The sequence below is a fragment of the Sus scrofa genome, chromosome 15 (assembly GCF_054392235.1).
Source record: "Sus scrofa isolate SSC_HxYL_T2T_F1_AM1 chromosome 15, Sscrofa_HxYL_maternal_Yorkshire_Landrace_v2.0, whole genome shotgun sequence".
Lineage (NCBI taxonomy): Eukaryota > Metazoa > Chordata > Mammalia > Artiodactyla > Suidae > Sus > Sus scrofa.
Window position 1 is genome coordinate 30439356 of NC_139397.1, and position 24487 is coordinate 30463842.

A 24487-nucleotide genomic window follows, 5' to 3' on the forward strand; every position below is an offset into this window, starting at 1 on the left:
CTGGCCTTGCTCAGTGGATTAAAGGATCCATCATTGCCGTGAGCTGTGGTATAGGTTGCAGATGTGGCTTGGATCCCGTGTTGCTGTGGATGTGGTGGACACGGGCAGCTGCATCTCCGATTCGACCCCTAGCCTGGGAATTTCCATATGCCTCGATGCAGCCCTAAAAAGATAAAAAAATAAAATAAAATAAAACCAATAAATAAATAAATAAATAAATAAGCAAGCAAGCAACCAGCAGCTGCAATTAAATAGCCAAAAGACATTTAAAATTAAGTGCATATCTGGGTCCAATGAAAACTGAAAAACTGTATGACAATGAAAACTTGGGGAGTGCATGTGAATGAGTGAAGCTTGGATAAGAAAGAGAAAGACCTGAGGGTAGGGTGGAAAAGAGGGCAAAATGCTAAGAAGGAGAGCGAAAGGGAGGCAGAAAGACTAACAGAACAGTAGCAGTGGGACTGGAGACACAAATAGCAACAGAGAAGCAGGGAGAAAGGTAGGTACAGAAAAGGGTGAGAGAAGAAGAGGAAGAGGTTGGGGGACAGAAAGACACACAGAGGAAGGGGCACATTGAGGGGCACACCAGAGACAAAGGGAGAAAGATGGACAAGACTAACAGAAAGGAAGAGGGAGAGGGAGAAATAGAGACAAACAGAGAGAGGGAAAGGGTGAGACAGACACAGAGAGGGATGGGAAGACAGCTAGGCAGGGAGAGGGAGATACCCACTGAGAGGGAGAGTCAGACCAGCAGAAAAAGAAAGAGGCACAGAGAGATTGATTCAGTCAGAGAGGGCCGCTGAGACACAAGGTAGAAAGGGACAGAAAGGGGACAGACTGAGACAAAGTGGGAAAGACCAACAGGCCAGTGGAGGGAGACACAGACAGAAAAAGACAAACACTCAGAAAGTCACACTCTCTCTCACACACACCCACACACACCGTGGGGGAGGGGGTCTCAAGAGGCAGAAAGAGACATGAAGAGAAACCTAAAGAATAGAAGAAATAAAAACAAGAAAAGTGGAATGTGACAAATGATGGATAAACGCAGCTGTAGGTAAGAACTGAGAGTGTGTGCTGTTTATTTTCATTTTTCTTTCATAGTTTCACATAAAATTTAAACCATGATGCTTACAAAAGATATTATAATGAAATTCTCCTGGCATTAGAATCAAATAATGTATATGACTTAAAAAACCCTGATTTTAATAATAGCTATTAATACTTTCATGATCCTAATTACTTACACAGTAGGGAATCAGAAAGAAACAAAAGAGAACAATGATATTCAGCATGGACAAAAGCCCATTTAGTGAATTTCCTTCTACCTCCTCTCAAAAAGAGATGAGTTTCATTTCTCAAGATCAAAATAATTATTTCATATTGGGAATGGGGGTTGAAAAAATATCACAACAATTCCACATACTGTTAAAATTTCAGCTAATCCAGGTAAAAAGCAAGCAATACTCTCGAAAACCTTCCAAACAAGTCAACTATACACCAACAGACATATTTTAGTTATTCAGTATCACCTCTATGGTGAGATTTCAGTTTTGAAGAATCATAAAATATCACGTAAATGTCAAAGTTTTCATATAGTATGATTAAAAGTCAAAGAGTTCTCAAAAATTACATAGTTTGGTTATCATTTGCTCTCTTTTGCAATGTGGTATTTGAATATGCTAATCAGAGCAATGACAAATCTAGGTTTTGCTGTTATAAGTAATTTAAAAACTATTCTACCTCTTCTCCCAAAAAAGGAGTACAAAAATTAACATCAGTTTTGACAGTTAAAGTTATTAGTTTCTTAATTTCAAAAAGGAGTCTCATCTACACTGTACTTGTTCCACAATGAAAATTTTAAGATGAAAAATCCACACAGCATGTCTATTTTAAGATGAACCTGAAAGAGAAGTCATTTTCCAACTGACAGATTGTTCTGCCACACACGAATACCAAAGAGCACACAAGTAAACCATTTTATCAACAAGGTAAAAAGAGTATCACAAAGTTGGGGGGTTAGAGGATAAGAAATTTGTATTCCTGTTGAGAAGTTAATGAATCTTACTCCTCATCCTATCAACCTAAAAACATATCTTTGCAAAAACAAACAAAAAACATTTAAAAACATGCTCTCATTTTGGACACAGTAAGGATTTTACCACACATGCCCCCAGCAAAAATTAGGGTACCAAGTGAACATGAATGACTCTTCATACATTTAATTACTATTTTCACGCATTGTTAAATGAATTAAAGAGTCACATACCTTCATCGTATTGCTATCTGCTTCATCATACAAAGTGTATGAAGATGTACTTTCCATGGTATCTGTAAACTGATGCTCTGCATTGCTCCTCTACGGAGCTCAACACACACAGCCGGCTGATTAGTCAGGCATTGGGAGAGTGCGGTAGAACAGTCTAAAGCACTTGCAGAGGACTCAGAGACAATAGAAAGTCAACAGCTGTATGTTGTGATGTCAGTAACACTCTAGCCAGTCACCACCCAGAATATCTGAAATGCATCGGAAGCTATATTGAGCTCTTCATTACCAATTCAGAAGCAATGATGCAAAAGCCCATGAAGCTGTGAATGTGCAGAGACTATCAGGATTTTTGTGATTTCTTGCTATTAAATTTTTGATGCATGATGATGAAAAAAGTTAAGTAATTATGTTTTTCTCTAATTTTCTAAAGAATAAAATGTATGGAATCTAGGCATGGTTAATATATAAGATTCTTAATAACTCTGACACTTTAAATATCACTAATGAAAAAGCCTTAAAAAAAAAATTTGCCTTCAAAAGCTGACATCCCATGATAGTTTTGCATTTCCAAACTGACTTAACTGTCACAAAGAAAGAAAATGCATTAAGAAAAGATTTCCTTATTTCTTAATTTGTTTTTGCTAAAATTAAAATGAGCTGGCTTATTCTGGCAAGAGCATTACTTCTTCATACCAACAGATGGAGACAGCAATAGAACTGCAATGAGAAGACAATTCTGCCTTGTATCAGATGCCTGTTGTCTGTTTAGCTCAAGTAGCAGACTTAAAAGAAATTAACCGAAACTCAACATTCAATAACTATGAGAAGAAAAACAAAATAAAATGAAGATAATAAAAACCTAATTGTGTCTACTGAGTAAAACACTGAATAAGCAAGACAAGTGTGTTTTCAAAATTCTAACCATTGATTTCTGCAATAGCTGGGTAAAGCACATGCCTGTTTCCCATTTTGTGGATCAAAAATCCATCAAGAGAAAGGGATGCTGCAAGGAGCCTATCAGAACTCATCCATTACCTGTACTATTTTAAGAAAAAATGTATACCACTAACCAGAGACATTACTTTTCTCTGCCACTTACAGTTTATTATATAACTAACATATCAGCAGTGCTCTGTATACCAGCTTAGGAAACAGCAAAATCAGATACTAACTCTGTAACTTAAAAATAAGTTATTGCCCTTTAAAAATTAGGCTCTATTTCAGACCTATATACATTATGTTTGTTTATAATATACATATCCACAAAATTCCATGACTATTGTAACAACAAAGGTGATAAGATTCTTGCCTAAGAGGTTGCACATTAATTTACTTAAAATTTCCCAAAACACCTATCTCCCCAGTTTACAATAGTTTACTGTAGCCTGTACATTTTGATACCCATCTACCTGTAAGAGTTAAAAATTAAGTACCAGCCTGAGAAGCCCCCAAACAAATATCCAAATATCCTTGACTTTTCCATAAATGGCTACTGCTTCCATCGAAGGGTACAAATGATATTTTCTCACATAAAATCTTCATTAACTTATGAGAAATATAAATTCAAGGCAGTTCTCCTTAAAACGTATAATAAAAGCTCCATTATGAAACAGATAAACAAACTGAAATGCAGAATAATGAAGGGAATCACTTTCATTGTGGCAAAAATTAAAATGAGTGTTGCTACTACTCAAAAAGGTCAGGATAAATCCACTTGTATGCATAGATGATAATATTTCAAATAATTCTATTTATCTTTGAGCTTTGGAAATCATTAGGCCTTATAAATTCAGGTAACTTTGAATTAGTGAAAAATAATAATTAAGACTATTTTAGGAGTTCCCGTCATGGCTCAGTGGTTAACGAATCTGACTAAGAACCATGAGGTTGCAGGTTCGATCCCTGGCCTTGCTCAGTGGGTTAAGGATCCGGCGTTGCCGTGAGCTGTGGTGTAGGTTGCAGATGTGGCTCAGATCCCATGTTGCTGTGGCTGGCAGTCACAGCTCCGATTAGACCCCTAGCCTGGGAAACTCCATATGCCGCGGGAGCGGCCCAAGAAATGGGAAAAAGACGGAAAAAAAATTTTTTTTTTAAATATAGTTTCATTACTGTCAAGTAGAGGCCTCCCTCTAATTTTGAAAGGAAAGGACTTAGTTGTTAATAGTGAATTCCATCGATAATGAACTCAATTCAGGAATAATCTATAATTTCTAATATGATACAAAATCCTCAATATTCTCTTTTGACACTATGTCATTAATTATGTAAATAGTTTTGTCTGTAAGTGTTCAATACAAACAGCAGTGATATAGATTTAGAAAGGTTTCTTATAATATCTTATAACTGTGCTTAAAACATGCTACCAAGGTCAGGTAACAAAGGGAACTGTCAGAATAAATCCTCAACAGAGCAATATGAGTTAGTTAAGATTTAATTTTCTACTTGTACCTCATGTTTCATACTGCACTTCTTAGAATGCTCAACAACTTCCTCTGCAAAAACATAAGTGCATTGACTTCAGTATTACAGTGTTTAACTAGTTGGAAGGCAAAAACAAATCTCCCGACTGAATTAATACGAAGGGGGGCAACTAAGGCATTAATAATTGAAAATTAGTTTTCTAAATCTAATTACTGACAAATAATAAACTTCCTTAATTTTTGGTGTCTTATAACTTTAGGAGATGACTTTTTAAGTGTTCAACCTTTAAAAGTGAAAACATTTGAACCTAATTCTCTTACCTATTAAGACATTCTAAATAAAGAGAGTAAATGATTACTATAACTAAGGGCCATCTTATAAGAACTAATTTTTTAGAAATTTAACATTTTCTTAGAAGTAGAAAATCAGTATTTTGCAACCACTAGTGTAATAACTGATTCTGTCAAGTATCATGAATAGATGACAAAAAATCTACTGGATGAAAGATTATTACCGAACAAGTTAGTCCTAAATTACTGTTAACTTTCATTTCAAAGAGAAAAAGGTGTGTTTTCAACCAGCAGACTCACCTTAATTAACCAAGTGAGCAAGTTTAAGACCACCTGATATCATGTAATAAGGGACAAAAAAATCACCTATGCAATAGTCCTCTAAAAATATTTAAACTGGAGTTCCCATCGTGGCGCAGTGGTTAACGAATCCGACTAGGAACCATGAGGTTGCGGGTTCGGTCCCTGCCCTTGCTCAGTGGGTTAAGGATCCGGCGTTGCCCTGAGCTGTGGTGTTGGTTGCAGACGCGGCTGGGATCCCGTGTTGCTGTGGCTCTGGTGTAGGCTAGTGGCTACAGCTCCGATTCGACCCGCTAGCCTGGGAACCTCCATATGCCGTGGGAGCAGCCCCAAAGAAATAGCAAAAAGCCAAAAAAAAAAAAAAAAAAAAAAAAAAAAAAAAAAAAAAAAATTTAAACTGAATCTGATGGCGAGGAAACAAATAAATTTAGACTATAGACCACTATTCAAGACAGCTAGCTTCAACTCTTCAGATATCAATACTATCAAAGAAAAAAATAAGCAAAATTACAAAAGACTAGGGAGACAAGAAAACAAATATAAAGTCTTACATTCAAGAGGATTCAGGATTTTTCAGAAAGCTATAAAGGATATTTACTAGTAACTGGGGTAGTGAAATATGGTTGGTATATTAGATAATAAAACATTTTATCAATGTTAAAATTGGGAGGTGTGATAAAAACATGAGTGAGAGAACACACACGAAAATGCGGCAAAATGTTTAGAAATGATAAAGCCAGAGGGCTATTTGGACATTCATTTATACCATCTTTAAACTTTTCTGTACAATCTTTTCCAGAAGACCTCCTTTTCTCTGGCATCTTTTATTCATCAGGACAGCAGTCTTAGTATAAGCTAGATAATCAGATGCTATAGCAAATTTCTATCACACACTTAGAAATGGTCCAACATTAACCTGGCCTAATCTGTTGTCTTGTGTGCTTTTACTGTATTTGATTAATTGCAAAGGTAGATAATATAAAACATGAAAGGATTATGTTCCTCATGGAATGGATTCCTTTCATCTTGTGAAGCATGAACTTCTTCCTAGACTGCTTTTCCTGCGTGTCCTTTCGTAATTTTCTTTTTTTGGCTATTCCCTTGGCATGTGAAAATTCCCAGGCCAGGCAGTGAACCCAACAGTGACAATGTTGGACCCTTAAGCGCTAGACCACCAGGGAACTTTCATGTAGCTTTTCTTTTTTTTTTTTTTTTTTGCTTTTTACGCCGCACCTCTGGCACATGGAAGTTCCCTAGCTACGGGTCAAAGTGGGGCTACAGCTGCCAGCCTACTCCACAGCCATGCAGGATCCAAACCATATCTGCGACCTACAGCACAGCTCACAGCAACACTGGATCCTTGACCCACTGAGAGAGGCCAGGGATCTAACCTGCATCCTCATAGGTACTAAATGGGTTTCCACCGCACCACAAAAGGAACTCTTCATACAGCATTTCTAACAGGCATTGCACCTGAGATTTTCTCCCAAGTGAAAATACTTCATGACTCAAGTTTTTCCTGTCTACTAATACATGTGCAGTTACATTAAATATGTAACATATGCACACTTCAGGACTTATCACCTAACATTAATATTAGTATACTTTTATTTGCTATCAATATCACAAAATTTGGCATATATAGTATGACAAGTAGTACTCTGCAAATATTAATTCGTTTTTATGACAATAACCTTAAAAGAGATGCCCTACCCACCCACCCCCAATTTTAAAGTTGAGAAGACAGAGTTATAAATGGATTAAGTGATTTCTTTTGTATACTGTCAGATCTAAGATGTGAGGCTGGGATTTAAATTCTACAGACTTTATTCCTTTTTTTAATTTATTTTTTTATTTTCCCACTGTACAGCAAGGGGATCAAGTTATCCTTACATGTACACATTACATTTTACCCCCACCCTTTGTTCTGTTGCAACATGAGTATCTAGACATAGTTCTCAATGCTATTCAGCAGGATCGCCTTGTAAATCTATTCTAAGTTGTGTCTGATAAGCCCAAGCTCCCGATCCCTCCCACTCCCTCCCCCTCCCATCAGGCAGCCAAAAGTCTCTTCTCCAAGTCCATGATTTTCTTTTCTGAGGAGATGTTCATTTGTGCTGGATATCAGATTCCAGTTATAAGTGATATCATATGGTATTTGTCTTTGTCTTTTTCTGGCTCATTTCACTCAGGATGAGATTCTCTAGTTCCATCCCTGTTGCTGCAAATGGTACTATGTCATTCTTTTTTATGGCTGAGTAGTATTCCATTGTGTATATATACCACCTCTTCCGAATCCAATCATCTGTCAATGGACATTTGGGTTGTTTCCATGTCCTGGCTATTGTGAATAGTGCTGCAATGAACATGCAGGTGCATGTGTCTCTTTTAAGTAGAGTTTTGTCTGGATAGATGCCCAAGAGTGGGACTGTGGGGTCATATGGAAGTTCTATGTACAGATTTCTAAGGTATCTCCAAACTGTTCTCCATAGTGTCTGTACCAGTTTACATTCCCGCCAACAGTGCAGGAGGGTTCCCTTTTCTCCACAGCCCCTCCAGCACTTGTTATTTGTGGATTTATTAATGATGGCCATTCTGACTGGTGTGAGGTGGTATCTCATGGTTGTTTTGAATTGCATTTCTCTTATGATCAGCGATGTTGAGCATTTTTTCATGTGTTTGCTGGCCATCTGTATATCTTCCTTGGAGAAATGTCTATCCAGGTCTTTTGCCCATTTTTCCATTGATTGATTGGCTTTTTTGCTGTTGGGTTGTATAAGTTGTTTATATACTCTAGAGATTAAGCCCTTGTCGGTTGCATCATTTGAAACTATTTTCTCCCATTCTGTAAGTTGTCTCTTTGTTTTCTTTTGGGTTTCCTTTGCTGTGCAAAAGCTTTTCAGTTTGATGAGGTCGCATGGGTTTATTTTTGCTCTTATTTCTATTGCTTTGGGAGACTGACCTGAGAAAATATTCATGATGTTGATGTCAGAGAGTGTTTTGCCTATGTTTTCTTCTAGGAGGTTGATGGTGTCCTGCCTTATATTTAAGTCTTTCAATCATTTTGAGTTTATTTTTGTGCATGGTGTGAGGGTGTGTTCTAATTTCATGGCTTTCCATGCAGCTGTCCAGGTTTCCCAGCAATGCTTGCTGAATAGACTTTCCTTTTCCCATTTTATGTTCTTGCCTCCCTTGTCAAAGATTAATTGACCATAGGTGTCAGGGTTTATTTCCGGGTTCTCTATTCTGTTCCCTTGGTCTGTCTGTCTGTTTTGATACCAGTACCACACTGTTTTGATGACTGTGGCTTTGTAGTATTTCTTGAAGTCTGGGAGAGTTATGCCTCCTGCTTGGTTTTTGTTTCTCAGGATTGCTTTGGTGATTCTGGGTCTTTTGTTGTTCCACATAAATTTTTGGATTGTTTGTTGTAGTCCTGTGAAAAATGTCATGGGTAATTTGATAGGGATTGCACTGAATCTGTAGATTGCTTTGGGTAGTATGGCCATCTTTACAATATTGATTTTTCCACTCCAGGAACATGGAACGTCTTTCCATTTCTTTACATCTTCTTTGATTTCTTTGATTAAAGTTTTATAGTTCTCGGCATATAGGTCCTTTACCTCTTTGGTCAGGTGTGTTCCGAGGTATTTGATTTTGTGAGGTACAATTTTAAAAGGTATCGTATTTCTGTATTCCTTTTCTAATATTTCATTGCTGGTATACAGAAATGCAACTGACTTCTGAATGTTAATCTTATATCCCGCTACTTTGCTGAATTTATTAATCAGTTCGAGTAGTTTTCGGGTTGAGTCCTTAGGGTTTTCTAGGTATAGTATCATGTCATCTGCATACAGTGACAGTTTGATCTCTTCTCTTCCTCTATGGATGCCTTTGATTTCTTTTGTTTGTCTAATTGCTGTGGCTAGGACTTCCAAAACTTTGTTGAAGAGCAGTGGTGAGAGAGTGGGCATCCCTGTCTTGTTCCAGATTTGAGTGAGAAGGCTTTCAGTTTTTCCCCATTGAGGATTATATTTGCTGTGGGTTTGTCATAAATGGCTTTGATTATATTCAGGAATGTTCCCTCTATACCCACTTTGGCGAGGGTCTTGATCATGAATGGATGTTGGACTTTGTCAAATGCTTTTTCTGCGTCTATTGAGATGATCATATGATTTTTGACTCTTTTTTTGTTAATGTGGTGTATGATGCTGATTGATTTGCGTATGTTGAACCATCCTTGTGAACCTGGGATGAACCCAACCTGGTCATGGTGTATAATTTTTTTGATATGTTGTTGGATTCGATTGGCTAAGATTTTGTTGAGAATTATTGCATCTATATTCATCAATATTGGCCGATAGTTTTCTTTTTTGGTGGTATCTCTGTCTGGTTTTGGAATGAGGGTGATGGTGGCATCATAGAATGTCTTTGGGAGTATTCCTTCTTCTTCAACCTTTAAAGAGTTTAAGGAGGATGGGCACCAATTCCTCTTTATATGTTTGATAGAATTCGCCTGTGAAGCCATCTGGCCAGGACTTTTATTTGTAGGGAGTGATTTTATGACCTCTTCAATTTCATTTCTAGTGATCGGTCTGTTCAGTTGGTCTGTTTCTTCTTGATTCAGTTTTGGCAGGCTGTACGATTCTAGAAAATTTTCCATTTTTTCCAGATTGTCAAATTTGTTGGCATATAGTTGTTCATCGTATTCTCTTATGGTTTTTTGTATTTCTGCTGTATCCGCTGTGATTTCTCCTTTTTCATTTATAATTTTATTTGGGTTCTTTCTCTCCTCTTTTTAGTAAGTCTGGCCAGGGGTTCGTCAATTTTGTTTACCTTTTCAAAGAACCAGCTCTTGGTTTTATTAATTTTCTCTGTTGTTTTTTGAATTTCTATTTTATTGATTTCTTCTTTGATCTTTATAATTTCCTTCCTTCTGATGACTTTAGGTCTTTTTTGTTCTTCTTTTTCTAATTCATTTAGGTGGAGGGTTAAGTCGTTAATTTGGGATCTTTCTTCTTTTTTTGAGAAAGGCCTGTATTGCTATAAATTTCCCTCTGAGCACTGCTTTCGCAGCATCCCATAGATTTTGAGAGGTTGTGTCTTCATTATCATTTGTTTCAAGGTAGTTTTTAATTTCCTTCTTGATTTCCTCATTGACCCATTGGTTTTTTAGTAGCATGCTGTTTAGTCTCCATGTAGTAGGTTTTTTCTCATTTCTTTTCCCATGGTTGATTTCTAATTTCATGGTGTTGTGGTCAGAGAAGATACTTGAGATAATTTCTATGCTCCTAAATTTGTTGAGGTTAGCTTTGTGTCCCAATATGTGATTGATTCTTGAGAATGTTCCATGTGCACTTGAGAAGAATGTGTATTCTGACTTTTTTGGATGTAGTGTCCTGAAGATATCAATTAAGTCTAACTTTTCCATTGTTTCCTTTAGGATCTCTGTTGCTTTATTGGTTTTCTGTCTAGAGGATCTGTCCATTGGTGTGAGGGGGGTATTAAAGTCTCCTACTATGATTGTATTCCCATCAATTTCTCCCTTAATGTCTGTTAGTATTTGTTGTATGTATCTGGTGCGCCTGCATTTGGGGCATATATGTTGATGATAGTAATATCCTCTCCTTGGATGGATCCCTTAATCATTAAATAGTGTCCTTCTTTGTCTTTATGTCTTTGGTTTTAAAGTCTATTTTGTACAGACTTTATTCTTAATTGGTATACTACTCCCTCTTTATGCAAATGAAGGCCTTAATTACAAAAGACTTTTTTTAGAGTTTAAAATAAAAAGATTTTAAAAGGAAAGAATAAAGCAAGAGCTAGCAGAGATGTATTTACAAAACACTCAGCTATTATTTCACTTAATACTTCTAATTTTGTGGAAAATTTCAATTCAGTGAGATAATTCAACATCAAAGCTGAGAATCAACACAATTCTTTCAAATCTAAGTTGAGAATAATGAGGCAAAGAAATTAAGAAAGCAAAATTTGGCTTGTCATGAATGACTCATAAAAGAGAAAGCTAAGTCGTGAATAATCCAAACATTTTAAAAATTAGATAACTGAAAGAATAGCATGAAAGAACTATAAGGACATTGAGCATGGGGAAACTGGTATAGGGGCAGAAAATCACTAACTTCTCATCTATGCTTGGCCATCATGCAGCAAAAATAAGTAAACAAGCAAGTAAGGAAATAAACAAGCCCAATTATCCTCCTCAAACCAACATGTCAAGGGAAGATTCTACCAGAGAGGGAATGAAGAACTAAGATATGCCCAAGTTAGATGAACTGACTCAACATTCCACAACCAGTGAGATATCCAAAGTGCCAGCCTCAGAGACCTCCCGAGATAATTACAAAAATCAGGCATCAAGACATTAAAGGTGAAGCGAAATGTTCTATGGGCAGGAAACAGAACTGGAGTCATGATTATAAGGCAGGATTTGAGTTTTTCTGTTATGGACCTAAAGCTGAACAGGACAAACTGCCTTCAAGGATCTTACAGCCTACTTCCTAAGTATCTTTGGATTCCATCCCCACTGCCAATATCCTAATATAGGCAACCATTACTTTCTGTTTGGATTTACCCAAGAGGCTTTTTTACGGTCTCTAACCTTTAAAATGGTTTTCCTTCCTTCTAATTTATTCCTTATACAACATGCTCTAGAGAAAGATACAAACGTTATTATAATAGTATGGGTAAGTGCTAGAGACGGGAACCAAAGGATGCTATGGAAGCACTGAGGAGGCACTGAAGGCTAATTCTGGAGGGTCAGCGAACGTTTTGTGGAGGAAGTAACAAGCTATCATTTGAAGGAATTTTCCAGGCAAAGTAAGAGAAAAGAAGGATTTGGGGCAGAAGGAACACTATGAGCAAGAGCCAAAAGGCACAGTATGAGAGTAAATTTGGTGAACTGACATTAGCTCAGCAAGGCAAGAGCTTCAAGTTCAAAGAAGAATAAGAGTTTTTAAAATGAAGCTTAAGATCTCAGAAAGAACAGCATAGGCAATGACTTGAAAGTAAAGTTTAAGGGCTGAAAATTTTCCCAAGGCTGATTAGGGAGGCAATGAAGAAAATCAGGTTAGTGGCATGAACAGATTTTTCACTCAGAGTGACAGCAAATGCCAAATAAATCAATGAGTCTCCTAAGAAGAGCATATATACAGAATAAGCAAGAAGTTGATGGACTCCTGGGAAATAAAAATAATAAACTCTACTTAGACCAAGTTTCACTAATATCACAACAAAAACATCCATAATACATACATATCTTGTGTATCTATTCAGCCTTAGTTCAAAAAATAAGAGCTCTGACAGCAAAGTTATCAAAATCTATCTGGTTTCTGAGTTTGGGTATCAAGAGTTCTGGTAGCAAGAGGTAATTGTCTCTCAAGTTCTTTTTTTTCTTTTTACCACTGCACTTGCAGCACATGGAAGTTCCTGGGCCAGAGGATGAACTGGAGCTGTGGCTGAGGCCTACATCACAGCCACAGCAACAATGGTTCTGAGCAGCATCTGCCTATGCCACAGCTTGCATCAACACCGACAGGATTTGAGTTTTCCTTAACCCACTGAACAAGGCCTGGGATTAAACCCACATCCTCAGAGAAACAATGTTGGGTGCTTAACCCAGTAAGCCACACAACAGGAACTCCGCAAACTCATATTTTTAAAAAAACTTTCTATTTGGAAATAATTTTAGACTTGGAGAAAAGCTGTAAAATATCAGAGAGTATCTGTATATACTTTCATTCAATTTCCCCCCTAATAATATGTTATATAATTAGAATACAAGTATTGAAATCAGAATAATAACACTGACAGAAAACTATTAATTTACTCGACAGACCTTATTCAAATTCCTGAAACAAACAGTTTCCCACTAATGTCCTCTTTCCTGGTCGAGGATACAATTTAGGATTTCATATTGCATTGTCATGTTTGCATACTCTCCTCTAATCTGTGACAGTTCCTCATTTTTTGTCTCTCATGGCCTTTATCCTTTTGAAGAGTACTGATCAGTTATTTTGTACAATGACCATCAATTTAGATTTACCTTATGTTTCTCATCGTTAGATTACATGTATTGAACTTAATGCATTTTTGGCATGAACACCACAGAAGGGAAACTGTGCCCTTCACAGTGCATCATAATCAGGGTATAAATGATGTTGATACATCTTATAATTAGTGATTTTTTACTTCAATTACTTGGTGAAGGTGGTGTCTGCCATGTTTTTTCTATATAGTTACTGTTGTATAAACATACTAGAGTAGCCAGAGAAAGAACTGGCTGGAACTACTCTAGTTCTATAAATAGACTTGCCAGACAGGTCCACTCCTACCAGACATTAATACATGCACTATAAAACTTCTACAATTAAAATTGTGCTACTGCCACATGAATAATCAGAGCAGTGGAATAGAAATCTCAGTCAACTATTTCTTCAAGGATCCTTGGTTCCTTTTTCTGGAGAACGGTATTTAGAGAACATCTGGGCACTAATGTCTTCACTGTGACTAAGGTCTCACTGCTCTCTGTCCCTCTCAGGATAGAATACATGTGTGTATGCATGGTAATGTACACATTCAAACACCTATGTTTCTGAAGTCTGCATCTGCATGTATATTAAAAATCATGGATTTATATGCATAGGAAATAGTTCATTCTAGTTTATTCATTTATCTGTAACTTCCTTATCCAACTGAGAAGAATTAAACTCATTGTCTACAATATATTCACTATTTGCTCAAACTCAATATGCACTAAAGACAATTTCAGAATTCCTAACCAACACCTCTGTGAGAAATTTATTATATAAAGTGCAATACTTGTTATTTAATTAACTTTGGCCTTAGAGTATATAATCAAAGTCTTGTTTTCCAGTTACTTAGTTCCTTTCTTCCCCACTCAAGTCAATGTGTTTTGTTATTCACTTGCAATACAGTTAGGTTCATTTGTTACTATTTGTACTCCATTAAACAAGGGCAAGGCATCCAAGTCAACTTTTATTTTAGGAAGGTGATGTGTTTTAGGAGGTGAAAATTTATCAGGGTTCCAAGAGAGTTACACAAAAAAAGTACAGTTAAGAAGTGTTGCTCTTTCCCAGTATCTTGTTCCCCTAATTGCTAATTTTTCTACCCTATTTTAACCCCCTTCCCTATAGGAAACCAATTTTATTAGTTTTTAGTTTATCATTCCTGGATTTCCTCTGTAGGAATTAAGCAGATAAATGTGTATACATTCCCCTTCTTACACAAAGAGAGGCATAGTATAAATATTTTTCATACTTGACTCATTTCACTTAACTGCACGTAACAGTTGACTTTCCTTATTCTTCCTTACAACTGCATAGTTCTTCACTATGTGGCTGTACCATAATTTATGCAGTCATTTTCCTCTATGAGCATTAGGTTATTTTCAATGTTTTGCAATTACAAACACTCCCAAAATGAATAAACTTGTGCACAAGAAGGGTGTCTTTAAAGAAGCTTCCAAGGAGTGGAATTGTTGGATCAAAAATGAACATGCAGGAGTTCCCGTCATGGCGCAGTGGTTAACGAATCCGACTAAGAACCATGAGGTTTCGGGTTCGATCCCTGCCCTTGCTCAGTGGGTTAACGATCCGGCGTTGCCGTGAGCTGTGGTGTAGGTTGCAGACGCGGCTCGGATCCCGTGTTGCTGTGGCTCTGGCGTAGGCCGGTGGCTACAGCTCCGACTGGACCCCTAGCCTGGGAACCTCCATATGCCGCGGGAGCGGCCCAAGAGATAGCAAAAAGACAAAAAAAAAAAAAAAAAATGAACATGCAGGCGTTCCCTTTGTGGCTCAGCAGTTAATGAACCCAACTAAGATCCACGAGGATGCAGGTTCGATCCCTGGCCCTGCTCAGTGGGCTAAGGATCCAGTGTTGCCATGAGCTGTGGTGTAGGTTGCAGACGTGGCTCAGATCCAGCATTGCTATGGCTGTGGTGTAGGCCAATGCCTGTAGCTCCGTATGGACCCCTGGCCTGGGAAATGCCATATGCTGCAGTTCGTGACCCTAAAAAGCAAAAAAACGAAAACAAAAACAAAAAAGCAAGCACATGTCGGAGTTCTCCTATGGTGCAACAGCTTGGGTCCCTGCGGTAGCATGGGTTCAACCCCAGGTAGGGGAACTTCCACATGCCATAGGTGCAGCCAAAAAAATAAAAGAAGTGCATATGTATATACCTATTAAGTATTGCCAACTGCCTTTCAGAAGGGCTATGTGGGTTTGCATTTCTACCACCAGTGTATAAGAGTGCCTATGTCCCAACAGTCTTGCAATAGAATATGCTGTCATTATTTCTAATTTCTGCCAATTTGACAGATAAGAAATGTTAACTCAAGGTTCCCACTGTGGTGCAGTAGATTAAAGACCTGGCTTCTTTGTGGAGATGCCAGTTTGATCCCTGGCCCTGAAGAGTAGAATAAGGACCAGGTGTTGCCACAGCTGTGGTGTAGGTTGCAACTCTGGCTCAGATTCTTTCCCTGGCCCAGGAACTTCCATAGGCCATGGGTGCTGCCCCTCAGCAGTTGGGGGGAGGGGGTGGGATGTTTCCTCAATGCTGCTTTAATTTCTAGTTGTCAAATTTTGAGTGAGATTAAAACTTTTTGTGTGTTAAAGGGTTGTATTTACATTGTTCATGACCTCCCTCCATTTTCCTATCAGGTCTTTGGTCCTTTAGCTCTCAATTTTTTTATTGTCCCTTAATTAAGAATTCTTATATAAAAGGGATATTAATTAGCCTTTTTGTCTGTGGTATAATGTGAAAATATTTTCCCCTATTTTTTTTAGCCATCTTTTGACTTTTTTCATGGTGATTTTGCCATCCAAGTTTTCTTATTTTTATGTATTGAAATTTACCAATCTTTTTCTGCTTTTGGACTTTGATTCACAGTGAGAAAGTCTTTCCTTAAACCAAGGTTACAGAAAAAAAAAAATTTCATGTTTTCTTTTAGTACTTGTATAGTCAGTCTGTCTGCCTCTCTTTATCTCTCTTTAATTAGATTCTGGGTCTATTTGGAGCTTTTGCTTTTTTTTTTTTGTGGTAACAGCCTTATTGATACATAATTCAAATACCACAAAAGCCACTCATTTAAAGTGTCTAATTCAATGGTTTTTGGCACATTTATAGAGATGTAAAAACATGATTATAACCAAATGTAGAACATTTTCATCACCTCAAAAAGAAACTCTGTACCTTAAAAACAAAACAAACAAACCAACAAAAAAAAACACTGTATCTTTTAGCAGTCTTTCCCCTTTGCCCAAATTCCCTTAGCCCCTAGCAACCACTAATCTATATTTTGGTACTGTAATGTGCTTGTTATGGACATTTTACATAAATAAAATAATACTATATGTGGCCTTTTGTACTGCCACCTTTCCCTTAGAATGTTTTCAACTTTCATTGATGTTGCAGTACCAATACTTTTTAAAAATATCATATTCCATTGTATAGATATACCACATTTGTTTATCCATTTATCAGTTGAACATCTGGTTGTTTCCAATTACTGGCTATTATAAATAATGCTATGAACATCTGTGTACACATTTTTATGTTGTTTCTTCTTGTTCAAGATGTGGATCTTTCCAAATGGCTACCCAGATACACCACTTATTATAAAGTTTATCTCTAACTCAGTGATTCGAAATGCCACCTTAACTACTTCCATGTGTACTCTGGTCTGTTTCTGGGCTTTCTATTCCACAGCTCTATTTGTTTATTCATGTGACAATAGCATAGTTTTAATTGCAGAAATTTTACAGTGCACATATTAATGTCTCATACAGGTAGTACCGTCTGGCAGTTCTTCTTTCTTTATAGTTTCTTCCTGGCTACTCTTTTTTTTTTTTTTTCTTTTTTTCTTTTTTTGCTTTTTAGGGCCACACTTGCAGCATATGCAAGTTCCCAGGCTAGGGGTCAAATCAGAACTGCAGCTGCTAACCTATGCCACATCTTCCCGGCTACTCTTGTTTGTTTTTCCCCCATATATTTAGTTACCACTGTTATCTAACTTCAATTTTTTTTTTTTTTAAGTACTTCTAGAAGTTCCCATTGTGGCTCAGAGGTAAGGAAACTGACTATTAACCTTAGGGTGTGAGTTTGATCCTTGGCCTCACTCAGTGGATTAAGGACCTGGCATTGCCTTGAACTGTGGTGTAGGTTACAGATATGGCTTGGGTCCTGTGTTGCTGTGGCTGTGGTGCAGGCCCACACCTGCAGTTCCAATTCGACCCCTGGGAAATTCCATATGCCACACATATGGCCCTTAAAAAAGTACTCACTAGGATTGAGTTAAATTTAGAAAATAAGGGGAACTAACATCTTTATAATGTTGTTATTCTATTTAAGTCTAACTTTGTGACTTTCAAAAACTGTAACTAATTTTTTCATATAGGTTTTTACATTCCTTTTTAAGTTTATTCCTCAGTGGCTAATCTTTGTTGCAAGTTTTATCTGTCTATCTTTTGAGGGCTGCACCTGCAGCATAAGGAAGTTCCTAGGCTAGGGATCAAATCAACGGCTCACAGCAACAGTGGATCCTTTAACCCAATGACTGAGGTCAGGGATTGAAACTGATTCCTCATGGATCCTAGTCAGGTTCATTACCACTGAGCTACAATGGGAAGTCCTTTGTTGTAATTTTAAATGGAGTTTTCAGTACCATTATGACTGCCAAATGGTAGCTGTCTGTATATAAGAGGCTATTGATTTTCCTAAGTTAATTTTATATTCAGCTACCTTACCAAATTCTTTTTAATGTCTGAATTAGTTTTACCAGTGATCCTCTATGGGTTTTCTAGCTATTCTGATTTCTTTTTTTTTTTTTTTTTAATTTTTTTTTTTTTTTTTTTTTGGTCTTTTGTCTTTTTTTTTTTTGTTGTTGTTGTTGTTATTGTTTCTATTTCTTGGGCCGCTCCCGCGGCATATGGAGGTTCCCAGGCTAGGGGTTGAATCGGAGCTGTAGCCACCGGCCTACACCAGAGCCACAGCAACGCGGGATCTGAGCCGCATCTGCAACCTACACCACAGCTCACGGCAACGCCAGATCGTTAACCCACTGAGCAAGGGCAGGGACCGAACCTGCAACCTCATGGTTCCTAGTTGGATTCGTTAACCACTGCGCCACGACGGGAACTCCCTGATTTCTTATCTAACTAAACTGGCTAATACTTACATTACAGAGAGGCCACTTTGGAAAGGACCGCAGTGTTCTTACTTGCTACAAATAATAAATCTTTCCTTTTCCCACTTAAAAAAATTACAATGCTGAATATTAGTGGAGATAGTGGCCACTTGCCTTGTTTTTGTGTACTTAGGAAATACTTCCAGTAGTTCCCATTAGATAAGATTTCTGGCTTTAGGATAAAGACATTTTTAATTATCATTGTTAAAAAGTATCCTGCAATTCTTATTTTCATGAGTGTATGTATTTTATTTTTATCATGAATGAGTAAAGCTTTTTTGAAGGCTCTTTAGGTATCGCTGAAGATAAATTATTTTTCTTTCCAAATCTACTAATGTGAAGTATAATTATTAGTGACTGTCGTAACACTAAATTACCTCTGCATTGCTGGAATAAATTTCACATGGTCATGGCATATTACTTAATAACAACAGTATTTTATTTAGTATTTTGTATTATCTGTATTGCTATATTAGGTTTAAGTATCAACACTATTTTTGCTTCATAAAAGGAGCTAAGAGGCTTTCTATCACTTTCAACACTGGAACAATTCATAAGGCAGTGGAACTTTTGGGTCTTTGAAGGTTTGGTAGAATTACTCTGTGAAACCATCTGGGCCTGAAGTTTTTAGTAGGGTAATTTCTTGACAATATTCCTTATTTCTATGGAAATTGGTCCATTTAAGTTTTCTAACTCAATTTTGGTAATGTGCATTTGCCTAGGAAATTACTTATCTATATTTTCAAATAAATTGTTGTGAGGTCTGCTAGGTAATATCTTGTGATTTTTTAAATTTAAAAAATTGTTTTCATAGCTATTTTCAACCTTGTCTTATTTTGCATAATTATTTCTTCACATGATCAAGCTAGCAAATAATTTGCCTATTTTGATAATTTAAAAAAATAGATTAGGTCTATTGTTTTTCTATTCTCCTTCATTAATTTCTGCTTTTAATCTTTATTATTTCCTTCCTTGTGTTCTCTTTATTTTTTTAGATTGTCTTTTGAGCTTGAATTTACTTCACTTATTTTCATTTTTACAAGTAAATTTGTTTACTATTTGTAATTTTCATTTGAATACTATTTTAATGGGATGTTTTATAGATTCCCATTTTAATGGTGCTTTTTTTCCATCCATATTACCAAATCCTGATATTTCAGCCAATTGTTTTTTCTGAGGGGAAAAGTTGCTTATGATCCCTACAATCTTGTGGTTGTCTCGATGGATTATGAATTTCTTCCCTTTGCTTTACTCTCCCTTCATCACCCAACTGACAAAGGGTGGTTCTCCCTTCCTTGTATACTTGTCTTCTCTAGAAGGTATGATGCATTATGAAAGCTGCCTCTTCAAACTGCATATATGTTTTTTTTAAAGGACTGCACCCCAACATATGGAGGTTCCCGGGCTAGGGGTCCAATCACAGCTATTGGACCGCACCAGAGCTACAGCAATGAAGGATCCAAACTGAGTCTGCGACCTACACCACAGCTCACAGCAATGCCGGATCCTTAAACCACTGAGCAAGGCCAGGGATGGAACCGGCGTCCTCATGGATGCTAGCCAGGTTCATTAACCACTGAGCCACTATGGAAACTTGCAAACTACAAGTATTTTTAAGTCCCTCCCCTACAGCTCCTACTTCAATCCAGATTTTTTTTTTCTTTTAGAATTTTCAGGGTAAACTTAGTCTTTCTAAGTGTTGTGTGGGTTTTTTTTTTTGTTTGTTTTGGGGGGATTTTTCTGCCACACCGATGGCATATGGAAGTTCCTGGGCCAGGGATCAAACCTGTGCCACAGCAGTGACAACACTGGATCCTTAACCCACTGGAACTCCCTGGCTAAGGGGTTTAAACCAAGACTAGCTTCTGTGTTTTGCCTCTTTCCCCCCACCCCAAGTGGAGTATAGCTGGTTTACAGTATTATTATATTAGTTTTAGGTGCATAACATAGTGATTCAACATTTTTATAGATTATTCACCACCTAAAGTAACTACAAAATAATGGTTGTATTTCTCCAAGTTGTATAATATATCCTTGCTGCTTATTTATTTTATACTTAGTAGTTTGTATCTCTTAATCCCCTACCCCACAGTGCCCCGCCTCCATCCCTCTCTCCACTGGTAACCATTAATTTGTTCTCTGAGTTCGCTTCTGTTTTGTATATACATTTGTTTACCTTTTAGATTTCACATATAAATGATAAGACTATTTGTTTTTCTCTGAATGTCTTATTTCACTAAGCAAAATGCCCACCCACACTGCAAATGGTAGAATTTTATTCTTTATAATGGCTGAGCTCCCTCTCATTTTTTTTGGGTTGGGGGAGAGGGTGCTTTGCTCGCCCCAAATCTTCTGGCAGGCAAGAATGGAGTAAGAGTGTGAGAAATCACATAAATTCGGCATTTTTTTTTTTTTAATTTCAGGTTATTCTGAAGTCTTAAATTCTCTCAAATTATGCTATGTCTTTAAATTTTTATTTTATTTTTTGGAAGGAAAATTAGGAAGCGCTAGCTAGATGATCACCACTGTCTCCAGTTATCTGAAGTCCTCATTGACATTTATATTTGGTAACAGCTTTACTAAGATGTAATTCACTTAACATATAATTTTCCCATTTAAAGTATACACTCGGATAATATTTAGTGTAACCACAGAGTTGTATAATGCAGCATAGCACCTGGAAGTTCTAGAGCCAGGGATCAAATCCATGCCACAGCAATGACAATCCATAACCTGCTGCTCCACAGCAGGAATTCCTACAGAAGGACCTTATATTACTGGTTAACTTAAAAAAAAAAAAAAATACTAATTCTAGGAATTCTGGTAGTATGAACATGTGTTAAAGAACACTGCATAGTCTTCTTTGGGCTCCAGAGAAGTAGTCAAAGAATGCTAATAAAGTATATATTGACTTTTTTTAGGAGTAGAAAGGCAGTTTTTGATAGTCATTGCCTAAATGAGGATTCCTAAAGGAAATTAGGGCACAAAATATGCATATATCAAAAAATAGTTAAAGCAGAATAAAAAACATACAACACATAAAAAACATGTATCAAAAATAGTGGAATAAAAAAACCAAAGGAACAATGGAGTTCCTGCTGTTGCATAGGGGGTTAAGGACCCCTAGCTTGGTGCAGTGGGTTAAAGATCTAGCATTGCCGCAGCTGTGCCATAGGTCAAAGCTGCTGCATGGATTTGATCCCTGGCTTGGGAACTTCCATAAGCTGCAGGTGCAGTCAAAAAAGAAAAAAACAAAAATGAAAACAAACAAAAAACAAGGACTTAGAATAACGAAAATGTACATCTGATATCATGCAAGAGCAACCAGGCCTCTGGCAATACTGGCAAGAAGCTTTATTCTACAACAATGTCTGAGAATTACTTAATTTTGTTCTTCTCATACTCATTTTTACAACTTTGGGAGAACTAGGCAGCTGTAAAGGGGAATATATTCTTATTCTTGCCCTAGGTGTCGGATGCAAAATGTAATTTACACACACACACACACACACACACATTTTTAAGTGTTCTGTCCATGTGGGTATATGAACCACTTTTCCAGGGCTGATAATTTCCTCTGCTTAGCTGATAATTAAATTATACAAAATAGATTTCTGAGAGGCTGAAGGTAACCTCTTTTCTTTTTTACAGCTGCACCTGAAGTATAGAGAAGTTCTTGGCTAGGGGCTGAATCTGAGCTGCTGCTGCAGGCCTATAACACAGCCACGGCACTACCAGATCTGAGCCACATCTGCAACCTACATCACAACGGCAATATTGGATCCTTAACCCACTGAGCGAGGCCAGGGATCGAACCCACATCCTCACGAATGGACACTATGTGGGGTTCTTAGCCAGCTGAGCCACAATGGGAACTCCATGATAACCAATTATGATGCAGTAACCTAAATCACTAACAAAAAACAAAAGATAATTCCTTTGCCAAGGCAGCATTAGGCAGACATCATCACATGTGCAAAATAACACTTTAGAAAATGCCTTATGATCTTACATTAACACTCAACATTCAGATCACTTAACTCATTAACAAAGTCAGAGAATTAATCCAGAGTCAATTGGTGGAACAAGCTTAGGTGGTAGAGAATAAGGATAATTTAGTTGCTTATATCTTAAAAAGACTCATCTCAAATACCCTATTAAATAAAAGAGCTATTGATAATCAATAGTTAGATTCAAATTCATCAGTTGAGAAACAGATTCTTCTAATTCTTGAACAAAAACAATGAAAAGATCAAGAGCTAACACAAAGAGTTTACTATGTGACAGGCATGTTATAAGCACTCCTTAGGAGGCAAGTAATATTACTCTAGAGTTGAGAAAACTGTGACACATGTAGGTAAAGTAACCCTCCCAGGGTTACAAAACTAGTGAGTGGTAGAGTAGAATCATAAGTGAGTAGTCTGGCTCTAGCATTCATGAGCTTAATCACTTTGATATATCTAATACACCTATTTCTCTGTGATTGTGTAATTTTTAAAACATCTTTCACATTCTGAAATTGGTTTAGCTGAAAAACATCATCTATTCCTACTTGCTCCTTTCTGTGCTCAGAGCAGAGCAAGTCTGGTCCATATATTCAATAATGTTAAGCCTGCAGAAAATTTTAAAAACACATCCATGTTAAAATCTGCAGGATTTGGTGAGTGATTAGACTGGGGACTGAGGATAGAGAAAATAAACATGATGCTCAAGTTTCTGGCTTGAAGAACTGGGTGTACAGAGGTGAGCTTTGTTAAGATCAGGATTCCCTGGAGTGGAGGTTGGGGAATGGGAAGTCTTCCCTTTGCTGTCTCCATGCACATTCTTTGGCTTTGAGGGCAGAAAAACCCCAGGACAGGATGGTTAGACTCCTCATCTACTTGAACTGATTTCCTACATGGAAAATGTTCCCTTAGCAACCAAGTGATAACTCCTTTCCCCTTCCTCTCTAACAGTCATCAATATTCCCTTTAAGGGAGAATCAAAAAAGTAAATTTAAAAACCATTGTTAAACTTTTAAACAACCAACACTGAAAAAAGTAGATTTAAAAAAGCATTATTAGATTTCCCTTGCAGCACAGCGGGTTAAGGATCTGGTGCTGTCACTGCAGTGGTTCAGGTCACTGCTACGGTGCAGGTTTAAATCCCTGGCTGGGAGTTTCGCGTGTGGGGCAGGGGGTGGGGGTGGGGGGAAGCGCTGTTAAATTTACTGAACTCTTCTGAAAAAAGAATAAAGACAAAGAAAAACTCTATTGAGAAATAAAACCCTAAAATGAGACCATTCTTGGGCATGGTTTAGCCTATCAATGAGAAGAAGCTGTTATGAATACCATGCCAATTTAGCCATTTAATTAAAAATAAAGAGACCTAACTTTACTCTTTAACAGGAAGATTTAACAGCTGCATCTTGATGTACTCTGGGATACTGCACTCTGCTAGTGTGTAGCATGCTTGGCAGCACTTCAGCCAAGTAGGGAGTCCCTGGCCCTCTCCCTAAAGTGGTAGAGTACATTTTGGGGGTGAAAAGTAAAGCTTGTGTATATGTGTTGTGCACACATGTGCGAGTGCACACACACAATCTAATTAATCCATTTTGGGGAATAAATCGAATTACTGTCTGTAGACAGGACTCTAAATTTCCACATTACTCAAAGAATCTAGATATATAATCGCAAGCAGTGAATGCTAATGTATTGGGACCTGGACTAAGTCTATAGAAGAAGGATTATTAGGCCACAGCATGGATGACCAGACTAAGGGGTGTAGATTGCAAGGGTACAGCTGAGTAGTACCTAGCAAGGGATTCATACATCCATCTATATCCAAAGTACTACCACTGACCTTTTTTGAACTTAGAAATTGCTTCACACTTGAAAAGTTGAGAATCAGATCTTGGAGACAAGTAGTAGAATTAGTAGTGCCAATGTCAACAATGGAGAAAGCATTTTTGCCCAGGCCTACCAGATTTGACTATTTCCTTCCCTATA

At 37.3% G+C, this 24487-nt stretch overlaps 1 protein-coding gene across 50 annotated transcripts in view; it reads right to left on the reverse strand.

Annotated features, from left to right (window-relative positions):
• R3HDM1 (R3H domain containing 1) overlaps nucleotides 1-24487 on the reverse strand; it is a 183054-nt gene that overhangs the window by 126889 nt on the left and 31678 nt on the right. For 12 of the 50 annotated variants that reach the window (XM_085001367.1, XM_085001386.1, XM_085001369.1 and 9 more), the window contains exon 1: nucleotides 2270-2445. The exons of the other annotated variants lie outside the window; for them this stretch is intronic. The gene's annotated coding sequence lies outside the window, so the exon portion shown is untranslated. Of the gene's footprint in view, nucleotides 1-2269; nucleotides 2446-24487 lie in introns of those variants that run through there. 50 annotated transcript variants of the gene reach the window in all.